The sequence below is a fragment of the Bactrocera oleae genome, chromosome 4 (genome assembly GCF_042242935.1).
Source record: "Bactrocera oleae isolate idBacOlea1 chromosome 4, idBacOlea1, whole genome shotgun sequence".
In the NCBI taxonomy this organism is placed as follows: domain Eukaryota; kingdom Metazoa; phylum Arthropoda; class Insecta; order Diptera; family Tephritidae; genus Bactrocera; species Bactrocera oleae.
Window position 1 is genome coordinate 58,964,875 of NC_091538.1, and position 21,074 is coordinate 58,985,948.

At 34.3% G+C, this 21,074-nt stretch overlaps 1 protein-coding gene and 1 long non-coding RNA gene across 4 annotated transcripts in view; one reads left to right on the forward strand and one right to left on the reverse strand.

Moving 5' to 3' along the window:
* LOC106624889 (endoplasmic reticulum metallopeptidase 1) overlaps nt 1-21,074 on the reverse strand; it is a 29,803-nt gene that overhangs the window by 6,523 nt on the left and 2,206 nt on the right. Inside the window, exon 1 of one of the 3 annotated variants that reach the window (XM_070107816.1) lies at nt 91-212. The exons of the other annotated variants lie outside the window; for them this stretch is intronic. The gene's annotated coding sequence lies outside the window, so the exon portion shown is untranslated. Of the gene's footprint in view, nt 1-90; nt 213-21,074 lie in introns of those variants that run through there. 3 annotated transcript variants of the gene reach the window in all.
* On the forward strand, nt 1,960-4,559 carry LOC138857021 (uncharacterized). Its single transcript, XR_011396015.1, has 2 exons — nt 1,960-2,738; nt 3,747-4,559. It is a non-coding gene; the product is annotated as an uncharacterized lncRNA (long non-coding RNA).

Below are 21,074 nucleotides of genomic sequence, written 5' to 3' on the forward strand. Positions count from 1 at the left end.
ATATGTATATATACATTAAGATACTTTCATAAGTAAATATATGTTCAGCAAAAGTACATAATAATTAAGTACAACAAGAAAAAACATTACCTTATTAATTCAATTTGAACTTGCCCTTCAGAGGCAGACACAATGTAATAAATAAATTTCATGAACACACATATACAAAACAGCATGTACATATGTATTAACAACAAAAAGTGCTTATCGACAAATTAATACAGCCGCATCATTAATGTTTTGCTTCATTTCCATTTAAGAAGAACGCAATAAATTATTTTATTTTTTTCCTTTTTTTTCAATTTCACATATATCTCTCCGAATTCGCATGCAGCATCAATTATAAATAATTATGTTGGTGTGACTTTTCGCTGCATTTTTATTGCGCCAAAGAATAAAAGCTCAAAAATATTCGAGGAAAAAAACGATTCCCACTCACAACAAGTAGTTGCAGCTTAATTATATAACACCATCGCCAAACTCGTTAAAATCGTCAATAACAAGCGTTTACGCGCCGGTATAACTCGGTGGCAGCGACGAACGCATAAAAACTACATTCGAATTGCAGAACAAAGAGCAGCTGGTTGCACATTAATTGAATTGTCTGGAATGGCATGGTATACGTAACATATTTGCGGCGTGAAAAGATCGGGTAACGGTGCAATATTTACAATTATTTCACATTTCACTCGTTTACGCGTGTGACAAATGCTTGCGGCCACACAATCAATCGCGCGCCGTTGACCGCTGGTGATTGCCGCAATTTATGAATTAATTTTTTTTTTTTAATATATCATTAAAACGAAATATCAAATCGAAATAATTCGAAAAAATTTTTCAACGATACAAATATACATAACTATATGTATACTTTTGTGATGACTGTGTTAAAAAATAATTGTTTTTAAATACAATACTGATTAAGGTATGCGTCGCTTGATTGAGATTTTGATTAATTTATGGCAATACTACACACAGACACATATGTATATTCAAGGTTTCATAACTGTACTTTAATCTCATAAGCTGTATATGTCGGCGATTGTTATCTTGGTTGAAGGTTTGGTTCATCAAAACTCTCCGAAATGATGTTGACCGCATTACATCACGATTTACAAGGCTGGAATTCAAGCAAAGGCCACAGCAGTTGAATCATTCTAAAGACCATCGGGTTTATACTATAACCAAAATGAACCCTAAGATTGTTAGATTTCAAAAAACTATTTGAGAAATGTTTTATGTTACATACATGATAATATTTTTTAGAGTATAATTTTGTGGCTTTCTTTTACCACCATTTTAGTTCGGCTTTGAACCGCTTTTGAATACCTGGCAATCTTCCCCTTAAGTTTATTAAGATTATCTCGAACAATAAAAGAGATATAATCTCATTAAGTTCGTATTTTAAGCCTAAGCCGAAAAACCCGATACTGATATTACGTGTTTCCTTAACACTAAATAAATATTATATATTTTCGTTCGACTAACACCGCGTGGATAATCCTGACAGTCAATGAGATATGCATATATTGAACACCATTTAAGTTTTTATAATTATCGAAAGTATTTAAAGCTTGATTCCGTTCAAACTTAGTCCTTCCATATTTTTCAATTTTAATTTTTATTGTGAAGTAAATAGCTATTTATCGCCTTTGTGACTCCCTTAATTGACTCAGTGACAGTAATCTGTGATAATAAAATTTTAGAGCTCTTGTGAAAATCAATTATGTTTTACAATTTAATTGCTGCCAGTTATATTGCCTTTTCTCTTCTTGAAATAAACCGCCAGAAAAAAAATGTTGTCTAAAGCGAATATTTACCACTCAGCCGACTGTTATATGCAGAAAAACGCATATATTCGACTGGACAAGAAATAAAGCAATTATATACAAGTATACTGTTAAAAACTGATAAAAAACGATTAGGAGCGATAGCGTTTATATTATAATTACTTATAAGTTAACAATAGTTAACTAAGTCAGTCTCTTGAACTGCCAAAATTGCAACCTATGCAGTTTGGATTTCTGAATGACCGACAGCCGCAATTCAACACCTTGCAGTAGCCACCGACCGTGTGACCGGCGGATGTAACGCAATGCCTTACACAAGCTTAGGCGTCAGCAGAAACTTAGAAAAGCAGCGTCAATGGCAGTAGCGGCGATAGTAATAGTAGATTATAAATAAGAGAAATGTTATTTTAATAAAACAGTTTAAGAACGGAACTCAACTTGTGCTTATTTAAAATAACATCATTCCGTGGTAGTCGACAACACCGTCGCTATCGCATAATCGGAAATATTATTTAAATAGTTAGTGGGTAGTCGACAACACCGTCGCTACCAATCACAACGCACATAAGTATTCAAACTACTTATAGTAAAAGTAGCGATAATAAATAAATAACTATTATTTAAATAGTTCGTGGTAGTCGACAACACCGTCGCTACCGAATAAAGGAACAATAAAAGTTTAAAGATAATAGAAATATAACTGGCGCCCAACGTGGGGCTCGTGAAAAGTGCTGTCAAAAAAAAATAATAATAATAACAAAACCCCATCGTCATTGTCGCGGTACATGAAATTCGTCGTTACGAGAAAAGTACTGAATTTAATCCGCAAATTGCCATTCCAACGTGGAAGAAAGATTACAAGCAACGTGCAAGAAGGAAGATCGGAACCAAGGAGGAAGAAAGAAGATCACAATCAACGTAGAAGAAAGAAAATCTCAATATAATTATGTAAGTTAAACCCCTTTTCATATCCGCCATATATCGACTCTTTAGTAGTATTTGTATTGACTGTAACTGTATGACTGTGTAACTGTCGACTTAAACTAACGAATCAAACGCGGGCAAGATATGAATGAACAGCAGTTGCAAGGTATTATCTATGCGGCCGTTAGTGCCGCACTGCAGGTTCAAAGAAAAGAATTCGAAGCCAGGATAGAGCAGCTTACAAACCAATTCACAACTGTGACAGCCCCCGAAATCAAGGCCTACGAGCCAATAAAAATTATAGACGGTGTCGAATGTCATGAAGGGCTGGATGCAGTTAAGTCGGTCCCAGAGTTCGATGGCTTACAGGAACTATATGTGTCCTGGCGGGAGGCAGCATCTCAAAGAATGTCTGATTACAGACGCCAGAGCGTAAATTATTTGACACAAGAAAAAAATGATGTATCCCAATACAAAAATCAACACGATCAAGCTGCTTATGATGCAGCGGCAGAAATAGAAGCTGAAAATGTAGCCGGCTATGAAACAGATACTCTTAATTTGTTAGCGGAGAAGGCGATTGGAATCCTCCATGCCAGTTCACATATTTTCCCGAATATTGCTACGAGGCAAATAGATCGGAGCAACGCTTATCGCCAGAATATGGTCTTCGAAGTGGGAGAAAAATCCAACAAGAGGTTGGGCGACAAGGTCATCCCATTGCATATTGAAGAGAAGGTTGACGCTGATTTAGGAACAACCGTTCTTATTAAGGGGAGGGTGGTTCACAAGGACAACCTCAAATGAAAACTTCCGATACAGTTATTTTGATACAGTTATTACAGAGGCGGTTATGAAGGAGGGTTTTAAGAGAGTTACAATAACCCAATTGCTTAGGATAGCTAGAGTTAAGGTTTTAGCGAATAAAGAAATAATAATTTTTGTAATCAGCTTCCCTAGAACTAAGTTACTATGTAAAAATATTACTATTTTTTCCCATATCGCATGCTGGCCGTATATTGCACTTGTTAGATAACATCATAGCTGACTGTGAAGGTAGCATCACCGCTGTTACTTCTTGCGTTGACACGCCAATGATAACGTTCTGTAGAGATGCCGTAAATGGAAGACGACGGTATAGTGGTGGTAAATGATGCGCTGGTCGAGGTTAGCGTAGATGATGGCCCTGAAATTTTTGTGAACGGCCCTTACCTTATTACGTTTAAACGCACCGCCTTTATCAATGGTACAAAACATGTCAACTTCAATGACTATCCGAAGAGACTTCCCCAACTGGCGACTTCAGCGCGACTCAACGTAACCTACCATCATGCCCTGCCAAGCTTACCATTCCTTCACAAGTTGAGTAAAAAGAACTTGCAACGCATCTCCGAACTACGCATACGAACAATTGCTACACCAGTCGTTACCGCCGTAATCTGTGCCATTATCTCCGTAACCACAATCGGATTAATCGTTTTACTGATGCGTCGGCGACGAAATAAAACTTCGGAGGCTGTGCGGCGAGTACTGGAAAAGTTGGGTATGGCCGAGGACGCCCATATTTTGGAAGAGGGAGTAGTTAACAATAGTTAACTAAGTCAGTCTCTTGAACTGCCAAAATTGCAACCTATGCAGTTTGGATTTCTGAATGACCGACAGCCGCAATTCAACACCTTGCAGTAGCCACCGACCGTGTGACCGGCGGATGTAACGCAATGCCTTACACAAGCTTAGGCGTCAGCAGAAACTTAGAAAAGCAGCGTCAATGGCAGTAGCGGCGATAGTAATAGTAGATTATAAATAAGAGAAATGTTATTTTAATAAAACAGTTTAAGAACGGAACTCAACTTGTGCTTATTTAAAATAACATCATTCCGTGGTAGTCGACAACACCGTCGCTATCGCATAATCGGAAATATTATTTAAATAGTTAGTGGGTAGTCGACAACACCGTCGCTACCAATCACAACGCACATAAGTATTCAAACTACTTATAGTAAAAGTAGCGATAATAAATAAATAACTATTATTTAAATAGTTCGTGGTAGTCGACAACACCGTCGCTACCGAATAAAGGAACAATAAAAGTTTAAAGATAATAGAAATATAACTTATACATATATAATACGTATATATGTAAGTTTGTATAAAATAATTTTACTCTTGCTCACAGAAATTTATGAAATCAACGAATTGTCTCGATTTGTTTTACTCAGAACTAAAAGTTCCATTCAATAAAACTAACAACAGTTATCAGTGTCTACATTTATATCTGTGTGTGTGTGCGTATAAAATTTAGTTTAGAAACAGTTCATTAGCACTTGCAGCCATTGGTTTATCACAATGCTCGTTTGCATGCGCATTCAAGTTCATTGCTGTCGATAAAACGAAATAAAAAGAAATACAATACAATTGCAAAAGATGTAGATAAATTTACCAAGCAATAAATATTTTTGCTTGCAATTAAAAATATGAACTTAAACACACACAGTTATATAAGCAATATATTTAATGACTACTCTTGTTACTTGCCTCAAACTTGCAGCAATCACATTCATTATTTCTTGCTTGGCTTGTTCCAGTCATAAATTTTTAATCGTAGCACAATTAAATAAATATTACACTCATACTCCGTTACACCAACATGAAGCGTTATTAATGACCCCAAATGACTGGTCACAAGCGAATAAAAGTCAAATCGTAAATTGGTCAATAATTTCGGTGGTGAGTTCAAGTGCTTCAAACACGATTCGGACGAAAAGATTGATGGTACATTGTCAGAAAATTACTTAAATAAATTTATATTTATTCAGAGTATTTGTTGTTATATATTATTTTTTTTTATGGCACCGGAATAGAAAAATGCCCAAAAAATGTATTACTTAACACGTACATATGTATGTTGCCCATTGATTACAATATTTTTCCACTCGTCGATAGTTGCCGTATGCGCATGTAGGTTGAAAAATTCTGCTTGGTGCCTTTTTCATTTTAGACATTTGAGTGGGTGGGACCTTCTTTTCTAGCACATAGTCTGAAAAGCCTATATGTCGACAATTGGGATCTTGGTTGAAAGTTGAGTTCATCAAAACTTTTTGAATTGATATTGACCGAGGCTCCAAGCGGTATCATATAACGGTTATGGATCCTTATTGCTTCCAAATTTTTGGAAATTTGAGTGGGCAAGACCTTCATTTCTACTAAATAGGCTTACTGAACACTATGGCTTGACGGAGATATCCCGTCAAACAAAAAATCTCTATCCTTGACTTATCTAAATTACTCACGAGGTTTATTGACATTTCATAGAATCATTCTCAAGCTATTGTTCTCAAAGTGGCGCTACTTCTGCGATTTCTGCTGAGTTTGCCATTTGATAAAACATTGTTGCCTAATGGGAAAAAACACCGTTGATACAAAGCAATGGCTTTATAAGTGTTACTGTAAATCAATCAAGCATATTCAATGATAAGTACTGAAGATATTTTTCATGAATTTTACGAATAAAAAAGTTTTTCACGCTACTGGTGCCGCCTGCAATCAAGCAAACGTTCAAAGGACAATCCGACTTTGATTATACTCAATGAGAACGAGTTTTTGCAGCGGCTTGTGATAGATGGATGGGTGAAACATGAATACGTCATTACAGATCTGCCTCTAATTGGCATTCCGCTGAATGGTTTTCTAATGAAAACCATCTAAAGCCGAAAGTACAACAGTCAGTCGCCAAAGTTTTAGGCAATATTTTTTTGGGATTCTAATTGATAAACATCTTTGCTACGATAAAGATCTTCAGAAAATGTATTTTTTTTCTTATTAAGATATCTTAATTGATTCATGGAAGGCGCTGGAAAAGACTACACTGGCGAAAAAATGCTCTCATCAGTATTTGTGGTGCACTACGAACCACCTCAACCATTATATGGCACTGAATGTCATTCTGCATATAGCCCTAAGCTACCCTCAGACTCAGAGAATATGGGTAGTTAGATGACTCCGAGCCTGAGCACTTTGGAATCTTCGCACACTTTAAATTTATTCCTAACACTTGAATTAACAGGTTGCCGAACCTTATCCCAGCTGTTACTTCTCTGCTCACATTCCTTCAAGGGAAGCATGGAAGGAAAAGACTCGGTCGAGAAGATGAGCGACGAGCTTTTTTACGGATGGCTTAGTACAGTAGTACACTGTCGGTAACTTTGCATCAGCCACAGTTTTTGACTTCCTGTCTTCCGCGTAAAGGTGGGCAAAAAGGTAGCAGTAGATCTACTGCTCCGCAGCACAGCCTCCTTCGGAATGTTGACTATCCACTCCGATAATAGAGTAGCGATATTAACCTTGAGTTCGCTGATTGTGTGCTCAAAACTAGTGAAAGGATATCTAGACTCTTAGCTTCTAGCATCGAGTTTGCTACACGTTTAGACTGATTTGGGTGACTGGTCACGGCGGTATTGCAAAAAACACAATAACCGCATAACGGATTGGAGCTCCGTTGTCATCTTGTGGTTCACGACTGGACTGTTGGGCCTCAGACCAAATAAGCAAACGCTATTCGACTACTATCAGCTAAGGTAAATTGTCAGAGGTTGTGGGAACTTTTCGCTCTCAGCAAGGTCCGCCTTTCAATTATTGTAGGAGTTCTAACTGGACACTGTCCGATTGGGATTCATGCAGTAACATTGAATATCTTACCGATCTAGAATCATCTCAACACTTCCCCCTTAAATGTCCCGCTTTTGCGAGATCACCTCGGATCTCATACTTGTAGACATCCAGGTGAAATAGCGAAATTAGAAATAAAACACCTTTTGATATATTCAAGGCGTTTTTGCCGATAGCTGATATTCAACTAAATGAGCTTTTCGTTTGGCATCACAAAAGACTACACATAAAAGTCTAAGTGTGATCCCCCCGCAATGCTGAGGAAGCAGCCATTTAACCTAACTCTAACCTAACCTAACTTTAATTTGTCTTGAAGGTTGTTTATATTATACAAAATGGCTGGAGGAGCTAGCAAAACGATTTCCGTTTGATGGAGACCGTTGGTCGGTTAAGTTTTCAGATTTAGTTATACATATGTTATAGTTGCTATAAGAAATACACCTGTGAAGAGTATTATAGCTTCGGTACAGATGAAGTTAACGTTTTTTCTTATTTATAATGATCTAGTGATGTCTAAATACTGTCAAGGATTGTCAAAGTACGAATGCTATTAAAAGTATTTTTTACTACACACTTACAGATTTTGGAATAATTTAGTTTCTAGTTAATATTGTATAATATATTTTTCTGAAAATATTTTTTACAGACCGTAAAGATTTATGTTTCCTATTTGCTTTTTAATACCGTTGAGAATATTTCTGCCAAGTATAAAATAAAGTATCAAAAATACACACCGCCATCCCGAGCACAATGTACAATATGTAATTGTGTAATTTTAAAGATGACAACAGGCGAAAATTCCATCTTTGAGGTGTCTAAAAATAAATTTGTCATGTTTTCATTACAGCAAAGCGGCAAATGACAAAAGTAAAAGCAAACCGCTATACTATGCCCTGGTATTGGCGCGTTTTTAATGAATGAAAAAAAAACAAATGTGCAGATGAAAACAAAACAAAATAAAACAGTATAAATTGCAAAAGTCACAAATTGTCGTCTTGTGTTTTGATAGAAGATGGCGTGTGATGCAACTAAAATACAAAAACATTCACAATAATAAATATAGATCATAGCTCTGATATACATATGTATGAAGGTAGGTATAGCATAGCAATTTGTTATTATTGTTGTCATTAGCCGTATGAACTAGTTAGCGATTTTGTTTTTCTTTAATATTTTTCTTCAATTTTCCATTAAGTATGTTTGGTGTTGTGTGGATATTTTGCTCAGCTCAAATGTTGCATTATTTTCATTTGTTTTCCATTTTTAATTTTTTTTTTAAATACATACATACAAACATACATGATATATTTACGAGCATAGCAATTTTTATGACAGCGAAATAGAAAAATGAGAACTGTTGATTCGTATGACTCAAGCATAACGGCACATCAAATCACTTGAGAAAAATTATTTTGAAAGAAGATATTTCTGAAAATGCAAAGCAATTATTTAAAAGCTTTAACTTACATAAGAAGTCACATATGACTAGGCGGCCACTTTTTGTTAAAATCAGCTGCCAAATTATTTTAGTATATTTCAAATCAATTATTATATTATTATTTATTATATTTAGCGTTTTACTTTCGAAACAAAATAATTTAATTTGGAGGGGCTCTAAAATAATAATTTTTCATGTGTTTTTATTTTAGTTGTAGTTTTTTATTTTAGTAGTAGAAATTCATCTATAAATAACATAATAATAAGTTTTAATTTTGAAAAAATACCAGATTATTGTTTTTTTTTTTTGCTTAAAGAGAACCCAAAATTTTTTAAAATGAATAGCAAGATTATGAAAGTACATGCAATTCTGTAAATGTAACGGGATACCTTTTTCAGAGTTGGTATTTTTAATAGCTTGTTTTATACTCGGTTTTGTTTGCCATTCCTAGTGAACAGACTTACCACAGAAGACCCGAATGGGTTCATCCACCACCGCGCTCAATAATTGAAGCTGTTCTACTTGGAGCTCATTTAATTTACGAAAGATTTTGCCCTAAGATTTTGCGTTGGTTGGCTTACTAAATTCAACTTTTGCACGTATTCAGATAATCCCGAGACGATTGACGCTTTAAAAAAAATATTCGGCACGTTATTGTTGACATTCAGTCTAATTGCTGCAAGAAGTGGTCGAAAATTGGGCCTCTCGGCTGGAATTTATTCGAGCCAGCAGCGGCGGTCACTGGTCCGAAATCATTTTTATCTTCTCTTTATAATAAATCTAAATTCATGGCCGTAACATTAAATTTTATGCGTTTTATTTCTTCTTGAAAACCACATGTCTAAAAAACATACTTTATTTGAAACCATTCTCCGAAAATTTAAAGCTTATCTGGCAAATAGAAATATGATATTTTAAAAAATTTAGTATAATCGGCTCCCACAATTTGAAACACATATTTCTCGAATTTTTTCGATGGGCTTGAGTATACAAAAGGTATATTTTTTCGGAAAAATCGTCTCTTAGTCAAAAAAAATCTTCTAGTTCTTCCATCATTACCTGTATTCATCTATAATAATGATACATTTTTTTGGGTCTTGGATTTCAGAAAATTTTAAGCAGAAAACCCGTTTTCGCCGCCAGGCATTTTTTTCGAAAACCCTTTCACCAAATTAATTTTTGTCTTAACAAACATTCTTCTAATTGACTACATTAGGTGGCGATAAAGTTAATTATTTCATTCATACACTTGTGCCAACGAAAATTCATGTGTGCAAAAAACAAATTGGTTGACTCAATTTAAAACTTAATTAGTACAGAAGTTGTACTGCCTGTAGTAATTAATACCTACACACATATACTCAACAATTGCACTTTATACTCAAAACCATATCACCCTTTTGAGTTTTATCAAATGAATAGTGGCGCCTACAACTGATTTCCATATCAGTTAGAACTCACAGGCGTTGGCTACAACGCAATCAAGCTAAACAGTTGTTCATATTTGCAAAACATAAGTAATTACAAATGTTCGTATAGGAGAATATATTTGTACATATATACCTATGTATTATATATTTATGCAATTTATTTAAAACATGTGAAAAAGTTTCCGCTTTCCTTCCGCATTGCTTGCCGTGAGTCATAGCGAGTTTCTCGTAATTGCATGGAAAGCATAAATTAAATATTGCTATTAAAAAGCATTCACAGTAACAACAGTTAAATGAATTTCATTTATTTTGATTCATTCAATTAAGTAGTTAGTAATTTGACCGACGCTGACAAAATGTGATTTGCAATTGAATGCTTCAAAATAATTGAATTATTTAAAGTTTAAAATTAACAATTACTTTTTTAAAAAATAAATTGCATTGCCAGTTGTAAATTAAATGATGCATGTGATATGTAAACCGTACCAAATGTGCCTTTATCCTTTGCCATGACGTCGTCCAGCGTAGCGCAAAGTGTATTCCAACCAAGGTTTGGTTAGGATTATAAAATTATTAAAAAAAGGAAAGAAGCCCAGCCATCCTGTAGTATACCGCAAGAAGACGATGGAGCGCAGATTTTATTGCATGGATTTTTAATTTGAAAAATATTTCTTTATATCCAAAAAATAATAAGCACGTCAGTACATGAGGCATCTCAACTCTCTAACTCTCTAATCAAAAATGATCTAGTGTGTTGAATGTACACCAGACTTCTTTAAACTATAACAATATTATTTACATTTACCATCGTAGAAAACTTAGGAACTAATTCATTATTGAGCTTTTCACATGTTGATGAAGGGTTTCAACAATATATGAGTCTTAATTTATTTTTTTTACCGGGGGATCTATATCATCAATAATCCTAAATTGAAACATCGAAATCGCATACTTTCGACCAAGTTTAGCATATGGGTGACTCCCATCATTAAGACGAGTCAATGATCCAGAGAACCTTTCCTCTCCAGCACCATAAAATGTCAAGGGTTTTCTACAGTGATCGTAGAGGATTTTGGGATAACATGTCAAACAACCGGTGAATTGAAATGAGTTTCAAGAAATCTTGATTCAAAAAAGTGACATTAAACTAGCGAAAACCGAACCTTCAACTTTTCTCAAAAGCGATTTTTCTTTGAGCATAATTTACAATTAAGTAAGTTTTTGTGTGGGTTTCATAATCAATAAACAGTTTGTTGGACATTCATCTAGTTTTTTTAGTTCGAGTTAAAATGCATTAAATTTTTTTATACCCTGAATATAATATATTTAGTTTGCCAAGAAGTTTGTAACACTCAGAGCGAAACGGCGGAAACCCTAATTAAGATATTGTTCAGATCGAACCACAATAGCTTAAAACTGACTATTTAGATCAGCTGCATCAATCTTATTTAAAATTAAATTAAATCAAATAAATGTGACTAAATCGACTAAAACTACCACTTCTATATGAAATTTATTAAACACGACCTTCCATTGAGAATCTTTTTGAGTTGAACTGTTGATGGAAAAAGTGTCTTAATTATCAAAATGCTTAATTAAACTAAAATTCGACATAAAAAAGCCTCTTGCAAATTATGAAAATTTAGTAGCTACATTAATAGTTAACGGTATTTGAATTTCAGTGCCAAAACAAATCACGAAACTAATTATTTTTCATAGTATAACTGTATAAACGAGCCGGAGCATTGCATCATATTTCAATTCATTGGCAGCACAAATGATACCACTCAACCCAGTAGGCGTGACTTGCAAAACGCATCGAAGAAATTTAATATTTGTTCAAGGAAAAGCCAAATGAAACGCACAACAAATGCCACAAAGCAAAACAGCACGCTGATGCAATGTGTTTCCGACTAAACAAGAACGCAGCAGCCAGCCACAGAGCAAATCACAAGTGAGCAAATGCAATAAAAGGCTTGTCACTTATACGAGTAAATAATTGCACAGACACATAGATATATTTATCTTTGTATGCACATAGATATATGAGTGTCTGTGTAGTGACTAAATACAGCCTCGTGGATTTCCACGCTTATTTCCTAGCTAGCTAGTAGTCAGACTGACTAACTGAGTGAGCGACAACGGCAACAATCTGGCAATTGCAACATTTTATAATCGCTCCTATTTAGCTAATGTCGACTGGGGAGCATAGTGCGTCGTTAACCCAATTCCAAATGGAGGCGACAGTCTAAAAAAAAAAATATACGGAAAATAGAAAAATTAGCACTAAATTTGCTAATGCATCCATTTGCCAGCGTATAGAGAGGTCGTTAGCCCGTTAAGAACGACGCGTGCACACACCTACACACACGTGCGTTCACATGTGAGCGCCTCCGATTGCACACTTCATTGCAACGCGTTGCATATGTATATATGCAAATGAGACGAAGTCGTCGATGTGTCGTCGCCATGTCAGCGCGTCACTTTGCGCCATTTGGGGCAAGCATAAGTTGCACACGCCGGCCAATGTGCTGCGGCCTCCCTACCTCCACCTACATGTTAATGTATACTATTTCCAAATGTTTTTTTTTTCTTAGATTTGAAGCATACATGCGCTCATATGCAGATTCATATGCAAATATCGGTATGTGTATATGTAGCGTATGTTTTGCATTTTTCACTAAACCAATGCGACCGTTGTTGTCGTCTCGGTGCAACTCTTTAATTTCTTGCATTATTTTCCTTTTCACTGCACAAAATAATTGTGAGCTTAATGGGAAAGTGCAGAGAAATATTTCTATAAAATAAACTATAATATTATAATTGGTTTGCAGCGACTGAAGATTTGAGCAGTCATGAATACAGTTTTTTCTATTTGGCGTTGAGGATACGCACATTAATTATTATTATTTTGAAATTTCTAGATATTTGTCCATGTTTCACATACACATAGTGAAATTTTTGACAAAAATGCGACGGCGCTTAAACAAGCTCCTCCACTACTTCAGTAATTCCGGCCTTCTCCATGAATGAGTTGATTGAACTGAGTTTTTACTCTTTACATCCCTGTAACTCAAAAACTATTTGAGATATCTATTTGAAAATTTGGTATGTAATTTTTAGAAGTATAAACTAAAGAAATATGAAAAAAATTTATTTTTTCTAAATTTACACTGGGTGTGCCCTAGGGTGGGTCAAAAATCTTATATTTTTTTCCTATAGGTACCCTTAAAAATTAGTTAGTAGCCAGCTTTAAGTAAACCTTTCCAAGTTGAAAAAATATCTCGTTTCATAGATTTTGTTGGAAACTGAATTGAACACAATTGTTTCTTACGAATTTTTAGTAAACTCAACCATTTAAGAGATATTAACAGTTGAATTTTTATTATTTTAAGGCAACATTTTTTTTCTTATAAATTTTATAACTAACTCAATTCGATAGCTCATTTGTCTATAAGAAGCCTTCACTAATGTTTTTGTATCTACGATAATACAGGTTCTATGATAGTCAGGGTTGCCGAAATTGCATGTAATTTCAATTCGATTGGGAATTTTTTTGGTTGTTAATTGTTAAAATTGTTCATTTATAGCTTCATAATAGTTATCAAAATTCCTTGAAATATATGCTTCATACTATAGAATCCATACAACTTGGCAGATAAATCGAAATATTTGAGAAATATTATTTTCTGTACTATAGCGAGTTCTAGAACTTAAAAAAATTTAAGCCGCGCAAGAATTGGAAAACGGGTGATGAGATAGATGAATATTGGGTTGATATTGAATGTTACTAAAAATTAAACCCAACTTGTTACCAAAATGATAGTGGATAGTTATCGAAGAAAACTATTGATAGGTAGGTAGAGTGGCTGTCTGACGACGCACCTAAGCCTTTAGGAGGCCCATTGTGGCTGCTTCTACAATATTCTTATATGGTGTTCCTAGTCTGCTGGTATATCAGCCAATAAGATTGTGACCTGTTAGCATTCCTACTACAGTTGTTATGCCATTCCTTGTTGAGCAAAACTATAACTTTATCTCTTTTTCTATAAGTCCCGCTAAGTTTCCAGCATATAATTTTTTATGTTATTATTTTTTGGGGGGAAAAACGGACAATTCTAAATACGAATTGGCGGTTTAGAGTACAAAATTACCCTCTCCCTCTTGAACCATGGCTACAAATCATGAAATTTAAATACCAACTATGGATAGATCATCATACAATAGGAAATCATACAACAATACCTATAACTATAACTATAAAATCAATGTGCGGTGTCCAAAACTGTTTTTAATTTGTAATCAAGTACCTTCAGAATAACCTTCATATTATCGATACAAAAATATAATGCTCAAAATTTGCCTCGATAACTTTTGCAAAAGATAAAAGTCTAAGGTATCAAAGTCTAAAAGACTTGAAGGTAAAAATATAATTGCCAACGGTTTATCACCTGTGATTATGGGTGATATCGGAGTCGTAAAGTAGATATCTAACTGTAATATTTGTTATCTGATAGCAAGAAATATATATTTTGGCTCTTTCAAGTACCCTCTGAAAATATTTCATATTAGCTTAAGAGGTATTTTCTTTATTTATCTTTTTGCTTTTAACATTGTAAAGTGGTTATAACAGTCTTGAACTCTAAAAAGAGAAACTTGAACTCTTAAAAACCAGAAAAAACTTTACTACACTTTAATACACTTTACAGGTGAATTTCGTATAGCACAAAAGAGTATAAAACGTTCTTTATCTTAATTATATTGTAATTGGTCCCATCTTAACAATATGTTTAGAGATTGTGATCTTGTCTATACCTTACAGTGGTCCGTTATTGGAGTTTCCGACAAATAAATAGGTTCTTAAAGAGACAAGGACGTGCGTAAAATTTCTCATCGTTATCTCAAAACTGAGAGACTAATTATTTATATATAAACTGTATAGAGTCTCAAACGTTTTCCTCTGCGTGTTAAAAACTACGTGACAAACTTGATATACCCTGTCAGCTTAGTCATAAGACTTGCTAGTATATTATAAGTATATACTTTATGTTTTGAGCCTTTTTCAGACCTTATAGAATACTTTAGTAAAAACTCGATTTTTCCAGAATACTAGACTGAGCTAAATCCTAAATATATGTATTCTATATATACTTAGAGCGTATATATGATCTTTCATCAATTAAAAATTTAAATACCTTCACGGAATGTGAGAAAATTGAGCCAGCCATAAACCAATATTATAAATAACAAGTAAGGAAGGTGTAAGTTCGTATGTAACCGAACATTTTACATTCTTGCAATTTGCAAGGATCAAAGCCGGCTTAATACCTTCATGTGTTGAAAATATTGAAAAGTGTTGCGAAGAATTCAACATTCATTATATAATATAATGAAATCATGAATGGATTACAATCAAATTAGGTATCAAATTAACTTATTTTGAAAGTCATAGACTCAATTCGCATTATTACCATACTTTACTTCCAGTCAGCGAAAATTAAACCTAAATGTGTGATATAAACTCAACCGAAGAGGCAATAATTTTTGACATTGCTCAGGTATACTTGAGAACTTGTTTTTAAGCAATTTTATAAATATAAACATATATATGGACTAAAGTCATTCGGATGTTTCAAAATCTTGAAAATCAGTTATATGGGTGCTAAGGCATGTTTTTACCCGAATTTTTCTATGTTATGCTCAAAAATACACTGTTATTACAAAAACACGCTCTTTCAATCTTGGCCCCACTTTCATTATGATATCTCAATTTTTACTCAAGTTACAGCTTGCACGGACAGACGGACGGACAGACAGACACTCACCCGGATATCAACACGTCTCATCATCCTAAATATTTACATATGTAAGTATATAGTATAATCCTATAACTCGATTATTTTTAGAGGATACAAACAACCGTTTGGTGAACAAAAGTATTATACTTTTTAGCAACATGTTGTAAGAGTATAAAAACATATGGTTACACATACAAACATATGTACATACAATCATATGTATACCGCGATATTCACGTATCATTAGTTTTAATACCCTCAAGCGGAAAGGTGGAAAATTGAGATTGAGTTTCTCAATTTTCTCAATTCCAAGCGATTAAATACGCCAACACAAATCAATTGACGATTTTTTTTTTCAACTATATGCTTTATCTTCGTCCAACGCTTTATTATCAACGATATTCACACGCGTGGACCCCGGCACGCATGCATACATATGTATCTGCCTATAAATATACATAGATACATACAAACACATACTCGTATGTATACATATATAAATAAAATATAAATATATATACCGTATGGAAATGAAAGATGGTGTGTTGAGCAATCACGACGTCACATTAAGAACCGTTGGAACACCCACACACTCATTGTGCATAGACACAGGCGCACAAGTGTATACACATCATACACACACACATGTGTATACTTTTACGCTGGTATAAATATAATATTTAAAATTACAGCAACATAATTGTGGTGATTGTCTCTCCGATCTCTGAAGCTGTTTTCTTTCTTTTAACACACGAAGCACACACACATACTAAACGAGTACATATGTAGATGTGCATGAATGTAAATAAGTAAATTATACCGCGAAGAAATACCAAAAGTGCAATCAGCTGTGGCGGTGAGATGTCAGCCAAGTGCAGCAAGCGGCTGCCAAACTGCCAATGCGCAAACAAGTAATCAGGCTGACAATGTGGAGCGACGGCGAGAAGCGCAGAAATTAAAGCGGCTCTTCGGGGAGATAAGTTGCTAGATGCCGCAAAGTGTGGTGCTTATATACATATACATATGTACTTATATATGTACATAGTATTTATTTTTATGTTTAAATACTTCTGCTGATAAACATTACTGTAGGAAAATTCTGAGTTTTCACTGAAAAATGTGAGCATCTCACGAACTGATTGAGTTTTCAATGGCTGAGTGGTACTTTCCATATAAATTTCCTTTACTATTTGACTTTTTGAAAAATATAAAAGAAAAACGTTAACCTGGGTACAACGAAGGTAATACCCTTCACAGTTGCATTTTTATACCATAAAAGGGTATAAAAAGATCTTTATCTTGATTTCGATAGTTCAGTTTGTAGGGCAACTATATGTTATAGTGATCCGATCTGAATAATTTGTTTGGAGCTCGTAGCGATGCCTTGAACAATAATCTGCGCCATATTTCATAAAGATAACTAACTCAAATATAACAGTATTACATACGAAGGCTTTCCGAAAATTAATTAAAGATTGATATTTCAAAAACCGAGGGACTAGTTCGCATATATGTATACAGAAAGACAGACGTACATGGCTAAATCGACCTTGTTAAGGATATAAAACAATCCTAGAATGAAAATATTGCCAAATAATAGATATAACGGTGATGTAGTTGCTGTAGTGGCAGAATTTTATCGAGTTGACAGTCCTTGGCCGGAAAAAATCCGTGTCCGTTCCGGTTACGTAGACCCGACTGTTATGGGAACGGATATAACGGTGATCTCTGTTTGTGTTCGGTCGGAAATAAAGATTTAACTGAAATCTTAGCACAATAATTATAATTAAATAATAAAAACATTTAAAAAAAATTAAATAAAAAATACTAAAACATTAATTTATTTAATTTAATATCTTTTTTAAATTAAATATTTTACTGAAATAATAGCTTAAAAATTTAAACTTTAATTTAAAATAAAATTAAATAGTTTATTAATATTAAAGATTTCACTAAAATAATGCTATAAAATATATTTTAAAAAATACAAAAACTAAAATTAATTTTGAAAATTCCAGCAATTCAAATTAAAACATTAAAAAAAATATACATATAAACAAAATTTAAAAACTGAAACAAAAAATAAAAAGTAAAAAATCAAACATTAAAAGTCAAACAACACATAACAATTTTTTTTAAACTTAATTTTTTGTTGTTGTTGATATGTAATTTTTTAAATTAAATATATGCAGCTGGTTCCCGAGTTAAATGAAATCAAAATCAATGAATATACTCAAACCATTTTTTTTGTTATCAAATAAGTTTCTGTTTATTACATGAATATTGTTACAAGTCAATCAAATACACCCATTAAATATTAAATATCATTGTAAAACAGTGCATTTCCTTACTGGGAGAACGCTAATATTTCCACAGAGTCGCGCAACGATTAAAGCACCCACAACACAAATGTAAATACATAAAACCATGCATAAGAAGTGCACTCACATATGTGAGTATGTATTTCCCATATGCCGCTAGTTGATTTGAAAAGCAAGTGAGCTTATGGTGCAACATGCAGCTGCGCTTGTGTGGGAGAAAGCATCCGCCAGATAAAAACGAAAAGCGAAATCGGAGAAAAGAACAGCGCCGCCACAACAATGACTTGCGAGTACAAACAAAACAATGCAACAACATTACAACAACAAAAACTGTGACATACGAGTAAATACAGTGAACGGAAAGAGTATTAGCAGTCAAATATTTGTATATACATACATACATGCATATAGTAGTAATAAATAAATAATTATGTGCATGTGCATATACATATGTTAGTGCATAAATATGCATGTATGGGTTATGTAAGCCACTGCATAGCGCTGCTGCAGTCATTCACCTCACTGTCAGCACCTCAATGCAGCATAGTGGGGAAAAGATTTGAGGGTTCAAGGATGGACCCCCACAGAGAAATAAAGGATTCAACAGTTAAACTTTCAATCAAAACGCACTTCAAGAGTTTGGTCGTGTTGTAGTCTTAGTAGACACACTAGATAATAGAGCTAATCACCCCAATAGTTCAGTTATAGAACCGATATAAGAAATGTTGACTGTAGCTTTCTGCGCTTCGGGTAAAGGTCACCATAAACGACGTGAGCTTCATTTAATTTATACATATTTAGGTACCACTTTTCATTCTAACTGAATTTTTTCCTATCATATTTATGTCACACCTCACAAAATTCCCACCGCAATGTGCCTCCAATATGCTGCACTCTGTCAACCCGGCATGCCGTAGGGCAGACGTTCACAATGTAATACTTGTGCAGTGCTGTGGAGCGCAATTACCGACGTCAGTATGCCTTTTTATTGCTCTTCTATTTGTTTCGGCTACTAAGCAACACGAACATATGCGAAGCAGTAAGAAATCAAAAGGAAAATCCACCACAATGCAAGTAAGTGCCATTAGCGGAAGTGCAATGCCGCTAGTTGCGGTTTACGAAAGGGGCACGTAGGAGGACACATGAAACCATACAACTCGTTTAAGTTTACTAGCAGTCAGACTAAAAGTGACTGACTGACTCACTAGCTCTTGTTTCACCTAGAGCCAATGATGCCTGTATATACGAGTACACTATATATATACAAGTACATACATATGTAAAAGTGTGGAAATAATTATGGTAATGGCCACAAAATGCGACTAAGCTGCCGTAAGCGAGCATAAACAATCGTCTGTATGTACGAGTACACGCCTGTTGCAACATGCCATGTCAAAGTGCAACGTCACAATAGCTTAAATAGCTTTAGATTGTTGCATTCTTCTCAAACTTTTAAATATTCTATTTCTTTTTTTACCTTTTATTTTATCTTTTGTAGTTTGACCTGAAAGAAAGCAGTTCGTTAAACAAGCGATGGTAATTTTAATGCGAAATTGTCGGATAAGATCTACCAAGTATAAAGTAAAATATATGTAGTATAGTAAGGTCAGGTATATAGTCACTTAAAACTTTAAACACGTTTTTCTCGAAACTGTGTTTTTAAAGTCGGTTGTCACGATTTCTCACGAACTACTCAACTGATCTTTATGAAATTAGACACAGGTATGTAAGATATAATATACAAAGTCTTGCACGAAGGATTGTTTGTGTTTCTTTACAACTATTTAAAAAAACTAAAAACATCGAGAAATTTTCACCAAAATTTGAATTCTTTTTCTTTGTAAAAACATCTGCCAAAAATACAACTTTCACTTTATTTGTTTTTTCTCCGTCCACTACCTAGTTATTGGTCTTAGTTCAAACACGTATGTTTGATTTTTTTTATCTTTGGTGATCCTGTCAGCATTTCTGGTGTCAAAGCGGAAGCACTTTTTTCCCAGGGCCTGACGGAAACGAGTTTTGAATATTTTTCTTTGAAAATTTCACAAAATCTTTATCAAATATGTATCCTTGGAATAATAAACAGTTTGAATAAAATATTTTGTTTATTGTATGAAAAAAAAATCAGTGAAAATCGGGCGTTTTTTACTCGACGAAACCCATGTAACCGCTTTAATTCGGTTCCACCGAAGCTATAATACCCTTCACAAAAAAAGGTTCCTTAGCAGAACTTGATTCCGATTGTTCAGTTTGTATGCTAGTTATATGCTATAGTAGTCCGATATCCGCCGTTCCAATAATGAGCAGCTTCTTGGTGGGAAAAGGCCAGGTGATCGCATATATAAAGACTGGCAGACAGACGGACATTGCGAAATCGACTCAGCTCATCATGTTGATCATTTATATATATATTTTATAAGGTTTCCGACGTTTCTTTCTGTGTTTTAAAAACTTCGTACTAAACTTAATACGAGTACACCCTGTTCAGGGTATAATAATAGGAATAAGTGACAATAAATCGGGTGGTAGGGAGAGTCTTTTCGGCAAAATTAGATACTTCCATCTACCAGACCACTACAGCGTATTCCAAGCAGAGATCACAGCAATTAAAGAAATGCTTTCTTGTTCTGACAAGGAGTATGTTGTACAGATAGCCTAGCGGCTGTGAATTCACTAAAGTCTCTTAGGGTTCTAACATACTATTTAAA